This window comes from Dermacentor andersoni, chromosome 5 (assembly GCF_023375885.2).
Source record: "Dermacentor andersoni chromosome 5, qqDerAnde1_hic_scaffold, whole genome shotgun sequence".
NCBI lineage: Eukaryota > Metazoa > Arthropoda > Arachnida > Ixodida > Ixodidae > Dermacentor > Dermacentor andersoni.
The window spans coordinates 130,033,205-130,047,646 of record NC_092818.1 but is presented as its reverse complement, the minus strand read 5'-3'; the positions used below and the strand labels follow the sequence as shown (position 1 = coordinate 130,047,646).

Below are 14,442 nucleotides of genomic sequence, written 5' to 3'. Positions count from 1 at the left end.
CCGAAGCCTGTTTCGGCAGGCCCGGACCGGGCCCAGGCTTGACGCCGCGTGCCCAGGCCGGGCTCGGGCATGAAGCCGCGGGCCCGGACAGGACTCGGGCTTGAAGACGCGAGCTTGGGCATGACTACGGCCCGCTCATTAAAGGGCCTAAGTTGGGCTTTCGAGCAGACGCGAACGTAATGCATTGCATGGTCCAAGGCATTCTGTGCCAAGGTGAAGCGACACGTGGAAACAGATGGCTCTTATATACCTTAGCAAAGAAAATAAAAAAAAAAAACAGATGAAGGTCTAATTTATTTTTTTTTGTCCACAAGAGCGAACATTTTTTCCGTATAAGGAAAACTAAATTATACAAAAAAAGGCTCTTCAAACTATGTTCCTGTTAACGCTTTTGAGGCCGCATCATTACCAATCTCGATACTACTATATTATTTTAGCGCCTATAAGTGGCATCGCGCCCGTCGCACTGATTATACAATCAACTTAGCTTCACGCGCATCTATGGCAAAACTGAAGCATTTAACTCGTCTGCAATTCCACGTGTCATTCGTGGAATTTCAAGTGCCGGGGCTTGGTATCATGAGCACGGGCTGGTCTCCGGCTTCATAAAGCGGTCCCGTGCGGTACTCTAAGGCCTGATGTCACGTTTTTGAAGCCGTAAGTGCAACCATGTTGGTGTACCATCTCCATTTGGGTCTCCAGTCAGCTCACCGTAACAGATGGCGCGAGCTTTGAACTTGCATTGGTATATAAGCTGCCGGAAGTCTGCGCTGCTGACGTGCGTCAGACCAAAACTTACGAAACTTTTGTGGCAGCTTTAATGCAGCAGACGAGCCCTTGTGTTTTTCGGTGGCACGTTGAAGAAGTCGACCGAGACCCGCGCCGTCTCTGTTGTTAACTGACCCTGACACTTACAGACCAAGAACAGAACTTTCAAGCTTAGACGCGACACTACAAATTTAAATTACATCGCTTGGTCTGGCTGCTTGGTGTGCACCATAGAGAGAGCGTGATCTCCTGTGCAAGCACTCGAAGTCTGCTGGCTGCGTCGGACCATGAAAGTGGTATGGCCTCTTCCTGTGTGTCTTCAAGAGCTGCCCTGGCGGCATTATCGGCATTATCGACCTGCCCTCTTTGATGCATCTCTTTTTGTGCCAACTGGACTCCGCAGAAGTGAGGCCACTCTGCTTTATCGCTTATGGCTAGCGGTGGCCTTCACGAAATCTTACTCATTAGCATTGGAATGGCCGACAATGCTCTCTGCAATGCCTGTCTTTGCGAGGAGACGCTAGAACACATTCTGTGCGACTGTCGTGAATATAATGTTCAGAGACAGTCCCTGGCGTCCGTTCTAGCGCACCTTGACCATAGACCATTGTCAGTTGCAACTATTTTCACATATCGCCGACAGATGACATCGCAGCTGAAGGCGACGAAGGGACTACTCAGGTTTATGAAAAAGACAGGCTCGGACAAGCGGCTATGACAGTGATGGCACGTACCGCGCAAGAGTGACGGACTGTAGCTGACGATGTGTGTGCTGTGTTATGTGCTCCCTCTCTCTTTCCTCCCCATCTTTAATCCCCCCATCCCCCTCTCATGTGTAGGGTAGCGAACCGGTTAAGCTAAACTGCTTAACCTCCCTGCTTTTCGTTCTCCACTTTTTCCTTCCTTCCTAAATTACATCGCGAGCGGAATTTGCTTCGAGAATGACCCGGGTAGAAAAATTTTATATCACTTTTCGGAGGCCAAGAGCAGCAGTGAGAGCTTCAGGAGCATGGTTGCTATAGCAACGTTGAGTTTCGGGTACCAGTCCTAGTGCCCCTTTGCGAAAAACAGCACGTGACTTCCGCCACACTTTCTCCCTGACATCCGGATTGGCCGGGACCTCTCCTACGCTTTCCTTCCTCCGTGTGCCACCACCACTTATGAGAACACGTCGGTGAGCAGAGGCTTGCCCAGTAACAGGCCTCACGTGATTTCAATATGTAAGAAAAAACATACAATACCAGATATCACATATGTCCGAGTCCGTCGCCAACCTGTCCAAGGCTGGTTGTGTCTAATAGGCCTAAAGCGCCGGGCAGCTTATGCGATGCGACGTGATGATTCGCGCGCACGTGTGTGTGTGTTTCGTAGTTCTTAATAATCTTTCGTCGTTGTCAGTTGCCAGCTGCTGTGCGCGTACTGCGGAATCTCCTGCAGGCATTTTAGGCTTCTTGTACTGCCTAAGCCTGCCGCAGAAGAAGGTAGTACGCGAAGGTGCTTTATACCACGCTAAATCTTCGGTCGGCAACCATGACAAACAACAAAAAACGAAGAAAAAGAGACGTCGCGGCAACGGGCTTAAATAGCTTCGCCGCATTACCGTTGTGCAATGTGAAGAAGCGTACATGGCATCTTGTTGGGAATAGTGAGAATCGTAGACAGTTTATTTTGTACGCGAACTCACCCCGGCGCGTTCTGGCTGCCCCAATGCACGGACCGTACCTGAGATCCTACGCCATCCGCTTTATCATGGTCTCAGGTCCTGAAGTCTCCATGTGCCAGTATTATTTTCATCTTCGCGGGCTATCATTTTAGGGCCAAAGTAACCGACATATTTTCTTGTTACTAACGCGTTTAACTATTGTATAAAGATGTTCTTGCGTTTCAATGATCGGTACCAACAGTCAATAAGCGTTGTATAATAATGCTACTCAAGCTCCAGACTTTGCCCCTATCTTTGTAATCCTCCACCTCACACAATGCTCCGATGCTTGGAGCCTGTGAGGTGACTTGAATAAATAAATCAATAAATAATAGATCTCATAACTATATCTGTATTGCAGTGAAGCTTAAGTCAGCCATTATGGAACGCATACAATCGTGGCTAAAGTTTTGCGGAAAGATTACATTTTATAGCCTAGATCATTCATTGTAATACATGGCATTGTTTCTTGTCTAGCTTGTCTAGAAAAGAACACCGAGAATTTGCCTTCGTCTGCACTTCTGAGAGGCACCCTTGAGCAATAATTGGGAGCTAATCTCGAAGGCCATGCTTTGCCTCATTGCAGACGACGGAAGGGATATAGCCGGCGTGTTTTACACATGATTTAGGCATATAAAACTTTCTGCAACTACTTGGCACGTTTGTGAAAAAAATTACTGCGAATTTGTCTTTTTCTGCGCTCCTCCCGGTTGGCAATGCCTGAAACATAACTGCAGTGTCCCTTCCGCCACCTATAATACGGCAGAGAGGACCATTCGGGATTCGCTCTGATGTGCTCGGGGGTGCATCTGAGAGGTGAAGATTAACACAAATCCGTAGTTCTTTCTTGACAAGCTAGGAAAGACACAACGCCAAGTGTTACTTTGAGAAATCCGGGCGTAAATATTACATCCCTCTGCAATATTTTAGCAATAACAGAGCTCCGCTAAGTGCAGTATGTTCATTCTACAATTGTTGAAAACCAGCAAGCGCAGCCGAAGTAGACAACGTCTTCTTTATTCGACGCTTGTCAAAACAACTAAAAAAAATGCAGGCACGCGCTCGTCTCCACGCTCGTTTCTCACTTCGTCTCTTCTTTTTCGGAGCATAATATTTAACAGCTCCCGGCCGAACAATTTACGTAGGCTTGTTTCTTTTCAAGACACAGTTTGTCCAGCAGATTCTAGGTGATACAACATCTGTACCGGTCTCCGCAACGTATTGCCACTAGAAGTGCGTACTTTGCATGAGCGAACTTTGCCGTCGCTGCCCGGAAATGATTCTGTCATTTCTCCCATCTTCCACAATTGTCTTAGCGAGTTTAATTCCTTTATCAGTACTGTCTCCAAGCTTCACTGATTCTGAGTGTCTATTTTCATTAATGTGAGCTGAACGAAGTTCTTGGAGGTACTCTCGTCGCCACCGGTTCCAGAAATTGTTTAACAATGTTCTCTGTGTTTCCATCTTCCTTGAAGTAATTCGCGTGACGACGGTGTCCCTTTCGATGCTGTGCTCGTGGTGGAACCATAGCCGGAAGGTGTCTTCCTGATGGGAGTAGGTGCCGCAGCGGGAGTCATCGCAGCCACCATTGCTGACGTGCTGCTGGCGCATGTGTCGGGTGTTATGTGACTGGCCTGCCCTGGCCCCGGCCCAGACAGCATTCCTAGCCTTCCAGAGGTTAAACGTGGTGCCTGCTGGGGTGAAGGTAATTCCTTTTCACGGCCTGGCGAGCTGTTGCGGGTAGCCATGGCTTCAGGCTGTCGTGGAAGTGGCATTCGCTCCACCCGGACAACGGGGGCGAGCGTGTGGTTATTGCGTTTTAGCCTTTCCACTGCACTGCTGTGCCTCTCTGACAATAAGGACCCATATAAAGTCTTTGCTGTTGACGACGGGCGCCCGGCAGGCCCGCTCGAGTGTCGCGGGGCGGAAGACGATGACGTTGAAGACGACGATGACGAGGAGCTGTGCCCCGACGACCTCCCTCCCCCCGCCGGGTGGAGCACGGACGTGTCAGCAGTGTGGTCACCTCGACCAAAGGTGTCAATGCTCCCATGCCGCTGCTCCAAGTGATTACGCAGAGCCTGTGGTTTTGTGACTTGGTTACATATTCCACACACAACTAAATAGAAATCATCCCACGCTAGACAAAATCGGAGAAGTTCCATATCATCTTTTCTTAATTTCATGACATCGCTTCCTCTTTTCGCTGTCTCTGCCTCTGTATCGGCTTCTTCGTTTTCTGGACTCCTGAAGCAGATAGTTTTGGCCCAAGAATTCCATGACTGTCCTTCTTTTTCGGAGCATAATATTTAACAACAATTATAAGAGAAAAACGCACGTCCCTGTATAAGACCCTTGCCCACAGTGTTCCCAGTAACAAACGTCGTAACACGGTTGTGGATTACAAGATTCGCGTGCTTTGAAGCCCGTTGAGCGACTATTTGTACATATGGGAAAAAATATGAGGAAGCTTGCACAGCACCTGCTAACTTAAAACAGCAAAAAAAAAATGCTTGATGTTGATTGCAGCCATCACAGTGCCCACGCAAACACATGGCGGAAACAGACGATAGCGGAGCCGGCGCACTTTATGTGAATTAGCGAAAAGGTTCATTGTGGTCTTCCAGGTCTTCGAGAACAATAAACATATACACACAGCATTTTATCCTCGGCACTTCGGTGTTTAATAGATCAGATGAGGCTCTGCGACGCTCTAGGTGGCGCGTGTTTCAGAAAGACGCTCGGCGCCAACGCGTACAGCACACTGACTGCAGAGCACCTGTTCGTGAGTGAGAACGCACTCGGGATATTTATATGAAAGCGGGAACCCGTGGATGAGTTGGTTGCAGTGTGTAGTTCAGTGTCCCCTTCTGCAAAGTGCCGCCCTGTAAGCGTTGACGGCCTGGGCAGTGATCACCCATACGGAATGCCACATTGTACACTGTATTTGTGAGTTCATCTGCCACTTGCGGCGCATTCAGTGGCTGACCTCATAGCGAGTCCTACGTAATGCTATGTTTTCACACTGCGCATTGGCAGCTGCAACCATGCTGTCACTAGCATCTGTATGTGGGGCAGTAACGAGAAGAAAGCTCTCATCTGTATGGTAACTTCCACCACATGAAACTGGGTAGCAGAACCAAAGCATGCCTAAGCAAGGCCATATTCCGGGAGTTATCATGCGTGGGCTTTACTATTGTGAAACACTGGTGATACAAACTTTGACCGGCGGGAAGGGTTCACGCCCATACTGAGCTTTTTCTCAACTCGACGTACTGCACATTCAAACTGGCCCTCTGGCCCTCACACATGAGGTTACTTCTATGGAACATTTGCCCCAGAAATTCATGCTCGAATCCTCTACAGTTTTTCGCCCGGCAGACCTGACCAGAGACAACTGAGGACGACTTCCTTGAGAACATAGGCGAATCCATGCCGGCAGCAACCCCGCGCTGTCTTACAACTGAGTGCGGATGATTAGCTCCTAATGTAAATCTTCTGCAGCTCTGGATCTCTTGGCAGCTAGCTGAAAACCCCGTCGCTCGCACCAACCGTCCTGAACTAGTGCCTCGATGCTGCGTGCTACAGTTGACATCCAGAATCAACGTTACCGATAAAGCCATGATGTAGTAACTTGTTGGCTGCTCAAATAACTTCTCAGTACACTCTGTACTCTGTCTTCTTATTAGGCTGTACTCTCCTTTTGAAAAAGGTCGGTGTCCGGGCAAGCCACTCCACTAAGCACCAAACTTTGTATCTCTGGTCCGCTACTCACCAGTGAGTACTGCGTTGCTCCAAGCAGTGGATACCGCTCAAGATTATGACGGGGCCACGACGAGTTTACAAGCGGTATTGTCGTCACTGTGCCCTGCAGTGAAAGGCACTCACTAATTTTTCACGATTTCCTATCCAGCTATTCACGTGTTCACACGCACTCCCAGAAAACGGTGCAGATGCAACGGCCTTTGTTGTACCACCACTAGAACAGCAATGACTGCCGCCTACCTTTCTCTTCCAACTCAGCTGCCGCGCATATCATAGGGCTCCGCCTGGATGCCGACTTCCAAACGAGGTCTGCCCGTAACTCTTTATTGCCATCACATGCGCATCACATGCGGTGCTTCAATCTACGCAGCAACATCGACAAGCAAGCGTCTGGGTGACACTATTAGACTCCAAGCTTTACGTCCTGCGGGACAATGGTCTCTGCGCATCGCTGACCTGGCTGTCGTAAAACGTTTTGCAACAAAAATGACTGACAGCGCCCTGGTCTCCTGTAATGCACGGAACACACATCATATCGCGTCCCAATCTGCTCCAGCAGTGCCGGAAACGACGCACTTCAGCAGGCCAATAAACCAAAACTCCAGCACACAAACCACCATCTGAGCGCATCTTGTATATATAGGCAACTCCTCGAGTTTATCGAATGGACTCGAATAGAACAGCCCGCCGTCTTTGGAGAACTGTTCAAAGCATCGCATCTCGCCCCCACCCACGCCTGCTACTCTCTTCCACGGGTACCCTGTGAATAGGCTGCTTAGTTCTTTTGCCGATGACTTTTGTCTCCACTTTCCTTGTCTCCTCCACTCACAGAGGGCGCTAAGACCTGCTCATACTAGGGCTTCAGAAAATAGCAGCGTTTTCGTTTCCTTCGTATCTTTGACAACCACTCATTAGCTACTCAGCACTCAAACGAATAGGACAGGACAGAACTGCAGCACAGCGATAGCCGTTTTCATCTTAACACTGTAGTTGGAAAGCGCCGTCGGCTCAAACTGCTGTCATGAGTGGGCGCTAAAGCACAGACAACAGTCGTTCATTCGGTAGACTATAATGCAATAATTCAGATATTTACGGGAATAGAGGTCGAACACGAAGATAGGCTGGCCCCTATAGATTGAACGCACTGAGAAACTTAATATATATTAATTCTAATATAGGTTCAATCATATCTTTTTGGAAAGACCAGCAACTTTGAGCACAACAGACCTGTATTTAACCTAAGCTCGGCTATTAAATATCGCTAGTCGATGCCGCAGGCTTTATCCTTGTCGGAACTGTCACAGAAGTCATCCTCACCGGATACGACATATGCGCCCTCAGCCTCCCAGACGACGTCGTCCTCGGTCCCGTCGAGCACGTTGGATATGCAGAATTTCCTAAACCCAGTGGGGATAATCTCCAAACTGACTTTACGGCGTGCGCTACGAAGAAACGTTAGGTGCTATTGCAAACTTTGTTCACGAATATAGGTCAATAGCTCATTTTGGAAAACATTCGCCGGGAAAAAAGGAAACATCGACCTTTATCCTAATAAATAGAGTAGTCACGCTGTGCAGCATTCCTCCATCAAACTGAACCTAATGGTTACTGAAAAGCTTCTTATGGCATCGAACGTGCCCTACCCAAATTATGGCAAAAACGTTTCGTGAGGAAAGCACTATGTTAGCGAATTTTTCACAAATTCACAATGACCATACGTAAAAAGCTACCGGTAGATTCAGTGCTGATTCAATTCACCGAAGTCTTCTTTCAAGCGTCTGTCCGCACTACACGGGCTGGCGTTTGCAACTATTCTCTTACTTCCTCCTTTCATATGCGAATAAAATTTCTAGCCTGTCGACATATTTTTCAACAATTTGTATTCCTTTCTCGTTGTCAGTGTCTCTGTTGCTTTGCTCGTTTCGCGTTTTCGGCAGAGTTTCTTGTGCAAGCTCTGTCGTACTGAAGGTGCAAAATACCTGTAAAATATTGTTGCGTATGTTGTTCCCGATTCTAAAGCTCTGTAATTAGGCCAAATCTTTCGGGCCAGAAAGGATATCTGTATGCAGCATACCGCACAAGAATAAATTTTACAAATGCAAAGAACGAGCTCCTTTCTAAATATTGCATGGAATCAAATGTCGATTTCAGATGCAACTTCACGCAGCGTCGCATTTGTTAAGTTCTCTTCGCCGCATGAAACGTATGCTTGAGGTGGAGCCAGTAGCCAGGCAAAAGCGAAACGGCATCGCTGGCAGCCACGATAAGGTTGTTCCTCGGTGGTAGCAAACAAGCCCTTGATACTCCTTCACTACGCCTATTTAAAGTGCAAGCAGACATTAGCAGCGGCTTCAGCATTGTTCTCGACTTCATGCGTATAGCATTGATTTCGAGACACTACAGAAAAATTCGTAAGTACTGTTAATTACAAACGCGCTTTGGACTTGTTATATGTGTTGTTCTTGTGTGCGTGTGTGTGTCAGAGAGATAGAAGCGGGTGATGTGTTGGGTATATTCTTAATTGCTCGTTTTCTACAGGGTGTCCCAGCTAACATGCGTGAAGCTATAAAAAAAGTAAAAGCAGACGACACTAAGACACGAAGACGGCTATCATGGTGTTTAGTCAGCAGTCTTCTTCTTCCGCAAAGTGAGGTATTTTTCCTGTTGTTCTTAATTAGCGGACTAACGAAAATTAATTTACCAAGTTAGCATTTAAAAGGCACACAGCATAAGTTCGAATGTCAAATTGGGATCATTTTTAATCATCATAGTCAATCGTTTTCAGCCCACTAAATATATCTTACTTTTTCTTTTGCGTGTTTCTATGTTATATCACAAGGTCGGGGGAAAAAAAGAAGAACAAGTGAGCGTGAGCCCGCCCACCTTGCGTGCACAATAGCAGCATATTCAGAGGGATTTCAAAAGGAAGACTGCGCTGTTTTCAACTACACGAATGCGGTACACGATGTTGTACCGCATCAGAACCGATTCCGCGTACACCTCGGCTTAGTTACTGAAGATGCCCCACTCTGTGCCTTCTGTCATGATGTCGGCGGCATCGAACATGTAATGGGGCTATTCCCGCAGTTCGGCACAGAAAGAAAAGCGATGGTCGAAACCTTGCAAAACAGTGGTTTTACGCACATGACCTTTGAAGACGTCGTTTTCCCCGGAGGGTTCGCGGCAATCAGGAAGAGAGTGGAACGACTGCTGATTGCCTTCCTGCGAGACACGGGGCTCATCGACACCTGGTGACAAAGCCCTGATCTTAATTCATAGGAGGCTCAGGCGGAACAATTGCCGGCTGTGTATGCAAGGCTAACCCCGCCTGCTGCAACGTCACCAGTTGACAGTTTCGCCGGAAGGGTAAAGCATTCACAGCGATAGCAAGATATATGGTTACGCTTGAACGCCTCGAAGGGTGTTCTCTTCTCGCTATAGCACGGCCGCACTGGAATGCTAACACTGCGTTCGCGTTCCAGCCAGGCCGTGAGTATAGGCGCGTTCGGCATGTTGGCGTGACGCAGTACGCAAGGCAACTGCTGTTAGAAGGAACAGCGCCCTCCCTGCTACCAGGAGTCTCACAACGCGGGCGTGATGCGGAGCCCCTCCCCCCCCCCCCGGCGTCGCAGACGTCGCACCTCAATGGTGTACGAATTGAGACCGATGGGAAACACTGTACGGAAGGCAGCATCAAGTGAACCATTAGATAATGTTAGCTTGACGTTTATGGCCCGTACCGCTCAGAACAGTGTCTCAACAGCCCAGTAAGAGCGGCAAACGTTAGTGTACGGCCTTGTCGGTAAGAAATACTCGAGATTGTTTTTAAGCGCGTTGAAGACAAGGACAAGCGAGTGGACGCACGCATCGTCCATTCCCTTGTACCTCGTTGTCAAGGTGCTTCGAACAATCTCAGGAACTGTATAGCGTGCTTATAGTTTGCGTGCGCACAATGCTCGTGCCGGCAGCAGCTACCGAATGCTGCCCTGGCTTCGCCACTGAGGCGATTGAGGTAGCCCCTATTGACGGTGCCTCCACTCCCATTTGTCGTTTTTGATGCCAGCTCAATCTGTGTCTCTGGGAACGCCTCTAGCATCTGTATAATTATTATCGCAATAAAAAGTCAACTGGTAACGGTATCATATGTGATCGTTTTTGTTTTCTCACTATACTACTTTTCTCAAAGGAATTTCTTATTGGGACATTCGAATGAATATAATGAAACAGCACAGGGAATCTTCACATCATTTTCCTTTTTTCTTTTAGGTTATATATAAACTGCCAGTCAAGTTTATTTTCTTGGAACCGCTCGCCATGCCCACTGCAGCGAAGAAGACCAGAGGAAAAGGAGCCTGTCGAGACACGATCTTCCTAGTCTTGTGGAATGCCGCACCTGAAAGACAAACAGGAGACGTTAGATGTGAAGCGAACGGGTAACCGACGCTGTTGCTTCACTGCAAATTAAAATAAAAAAATGAAAAAGAAGGAAAGAAGACAGGTATCGCAATGCCAAGACTTCCACTCCGAGAACAGGCGTGTATATATTCCCCGTCAAGCAATATTTTCTCTTTAAGGCAAGTTTTATAGAACGATGCGATGGATAAATAAGAAAAATAATATTTAACCTGTCCGAATTTTCCACTGGCTTCAATATACAAGTTATCTTAGAATCTGATATCTGGCAAAACCCTAACATCTGTATGTATGTATGTATGTATGTATGTATGTATGTATGTATGTATGTATGTATGTATGTATGTATGTATGTATGTATGTATGTATCTACGTATGTACGTATTTATGTATGTACGTATCTACGTATGTATGTATGTATGTATGTAAACTTTCAAGAATGATTTGCACATTTTTGTCGTTACTTCTAGTCTGTAGTAGCTTGTCACCCAACGCCTTTTTCTTTGCACAGAAACCTCAAACAGTTTTCACTAATACAAATTCTGGAAGCCAATTACATTTGAAAGAGGCTTCAATTTGTAGTTTTGACCTTATAAGCATTCGTCTGTGATCAACTGACAAGCATTCTCGTTTCGAAAGCCTCCATCTTTAAAATTTAAGTTAATCTTCTTTTCTTTAAGTAAGCGCGTTACCCTTCGGTGCGCAACCAGTAGCTAAAAGACGTGTGACGGCTTGAAATCAATCTGTTACCAGTGGCTTCGTTTGTGCACCACTGATGCACGTTTCTACCACCCTGAAAATACTGATTTACGCCACCAATTCCAGTGGCCTAAATTACTGCTGGCTTGCCCGCATTACACTCAGTTCTGCAGAGAAGCCGAGACACTTGGATGCACTGCCTGCCGGTGCAGGCATCTCCCACTCGAGCCCGAAACTCAGCTAGGATGCGTTAAAAAAATGATGATAAATTAATACTAATACTGATCTTTTGTGGGTTAGGTTTTGATGCAATTCTCAACCGACAAAGGCATATTTTGACTTCACAAACAATCTGCTGTAGCGGAGCTGGGCGTGCAGAGAGATCGCAAGAAAAAGAACTCAGCAGAGTACAGCGATTTCTCTGGCTCTGAACTAAGGTTCTGCGACAGTTGCAGGCTTGCAGTGGGGACTCCGGCACCTTCCTACGAACTTATTCTTTGCGACGTGGGCAAAGACGTCCGCTACAGTATTGGCTGTTGTGGCCTACGAAATACAAGCACAAACGGTACTGCTCTCAGAGCTGGCTTGTCGCACAAATCACCGCACAAACTACTAAACGAGAATGTTGCGCCGTAGCTCACTGGCTGGCTCGTCGGGCTTCCAACAGTACATTGGCGCAGAGACGCGAGTGTAACACTCGGTGACCCGAGAAAATTTATTTCGCTTCGCGATGCCGTGAGTCCGTGATGCTACATGATGGTGTGACGTTGATGGTGCAACAGACGCACAGTCATAGAAAAAGAACAGGCTGGTGGGTTAGTTGGTACTGCATAACTTGAGCTATAGCTCAAAATGTCACGAAGCACGACAGAGGAGATAGAAGAAGCGCTGTCTTCGTCTCTTCTGACCCCCTGCCTTCTCTTTCGCGCTATACCTCAAATCCTAGCAAACGCAGTTCCGAGCTCTTATTGCTGCCGCGGTAATAAATAAATAAATTAATTAATTAATTAATTAATAAGAGGCTAGTTATCAGCTTTGGAGGAAGGTCTTTACAGGTCTCTAGAAAGCAAGGAAACGGAGGCGTGAAAGAGAGGAAGAATTATTATAGCTTTATTCTGCAGCTATTCTAGCTTTATCATTTATTCTAGCTTTATTCTACACTCGGCGCTGTTTGAGCAGGAAAAAATGCTAAACGGTATTTTCAAAAAGAAAGAAAGAAAATAAAAATAAACCCCCAGTTCGCACGGATGCGCGAAGCAATAAAGGTCCACACTCATATTCAAGAATGTCGCTCCACTGAACAACCACCGCAACTCAAGAAAATTGATGACAGTGCCACCCTTCAACAGAAGTGGTCACTGCGCTTCACTGACACACCACGGCAGCTCTTGAGAAGCACAGTGCCTTCTACAGTCGAAGGGCCAAGCCGTGCTCAACTCGGTATAGACATTAAGGCAAGCTTCGAGTCAAGCGTCGTTTGAGAATATGGAGATCAAGGACATTCTGAATGCTGTTATCTTTCATCGAGCAGCGCACGTCTGGACTTTCACACATCCTTCAGTCACACTGGACTTCTGGGAATCGCTTTTGTCGCCGTTACTGCCGTAACCACTATCGCTTTACTGTCAGCATGGAGAAAAGAAAGCGTAGGCGAGGACTCGGCCAGCACCGACATGTTGGGGAAACGTGGCGGATGTCGTGTTTCTCAAAGGAGCGCTGTGACTGGTACCCCAAACGTCAACGTTGGCATGGAAACCACGTTCCTGAAGCTGTCACTGCTGCAGTCGGCCTCTGAAAAGTAAGATAAGATTTTTCGGCCCGCGTCCTTCTCGCACCACATACTGTTTGCGAGACAAGCCGACTTTGGAGCGTGGTGTGTAAGCTGAAAAGTTGTGTTAAGAGTCTCTGAGTGTGAGTGTCAGCCAGCAACAGAGACATTCCAGAAATCCCGGCGCGGGTCTTCGTCGTCTTCTTCGAAGTGCCACGGAGAAACACAGAAGCGCGTCTGCTTCCCTAAAACTGTTACAGAAGTTTCGGAGCTTTGTTCTGACGCGCGTCAGCAGCGCACACATCCGGTGGTTCGTAGAAATGCAAGTTCAAAGCTCGCGCCCATTCGATCCGGCGAGCTGATTGGAGGCGCAAAGGGAGATGGCACACCAACATGGCTGCAGTTCCGGCTTCAGAAACGTGACGTCACGGCCTCTACTATTTTGTTTCTTTCCTCTATGATTGCCAGATAAACGGGTGACTTGTGTAGGTGCTTGTGTTTTACTGCGACAACAGTCAAGAGTTCGAAACTGGGCTTTCTCTGTCACTCCGTCCGGCTGTCCATCCATTACGCTAAGCCGAAGGCGACCGTGGTCGTCACCAGGCCGCCTCGTCGTCCTGAACACAACTATAACTCTAGGGCGAAGGAAACTCTGTCCAGAACCCCCACCCCAAACACTCGAACTCGAGGTCACCACAGCAATGTGCTCTTGGGAGCCGGGCGAGGTTAAGCACTGCGCTTGCGCTCAAACTTGGAAATTACTGCAACGTGTCGCGCTCCACACAGACTCTGGGAGCGGTGGCTTCTGTACATGCCTTTCGGAGGTGATAACATGCAATACAGTGGCGGACTAGAAGGAGATCGTGTTCGTCGAAGTTGTTCTTGAAACGATGCCGATGTGTTGGCCCGCGATTCTTCATCGACATGCTCATGACAACAGCGCCAATAGTATACGCGACCAGCGATGACCAGCCTCGAACTGTCACATATAGATGATGGACCAAGAATCAGGCGGTTTGTCGAAAACAAACTTGAGAGCGTTCGTGGGGTCACTGTTAACAACGGTGACGCAAAGACAACACCACATAGTTTATTTACATACAAGGTCACACGATTCACAGCCGTCAAATACGCGATATTGCAGCACTGCAAATGCGCAAGGAGCATTTTTTTTTTTTCGCTCTGCTCCCGCAGGTAGCACTGCGGCATTTCGCTCGTAACATCAGTTACAGAAGTTTTGACTCCAGAGTTGGATAAGCCTCAGCCGGGGCATCCAAACGACCCATCGAGCTTGAAAAGCGAGAAGCCCGTAACGCAGCGACTGCCT

At 47.6% G+C, this 14,442-nt stretch overlaps 2 long non-coding RNA genes across 4 annotated transcripts in view; one reads left to right on the top strand and one right to left on the bottom strand.

Moving 5' to 3' along the window:
- The window catches only part of LOC129385069 (uncharacterized), a 36,168-nt gene extending 25,578 nt beyond the window's left edge, over positions 1-10,590 (top strand). For 2 of the 3 annotated variants that reach the window (XR_008612613.1, XR_008612611.1), the window contains 2 exons: positions 8,774-8,887; positions 10,502-10,588. This is a non-coding gene — a long non-coding RNA (uncharacterized lncRNA). Of the gene's footprint in view, positions 1-8,773; positions 8,888-10,501 lie in introns of all 3 variants that reach the window. The other variant, XR_008612612.1, reaches the window with a different exon arrangement.
- The window catches only part of LOC126531155 (uncharacterized), a 77,586-nt gene continuing 73,617 nt past the window's right edge, over positions 10,474-14,442 (bottom strand). Inside the window, exon 2 of the long non-coding RNA XR_007599585.3 lies at positions 10,474-10,628. This is a non-coding gene — a long non-coding RNA (uncharacterized lncRNA). The remainder of the gene's footprint in view (positions 10,629-14,442) is intronic.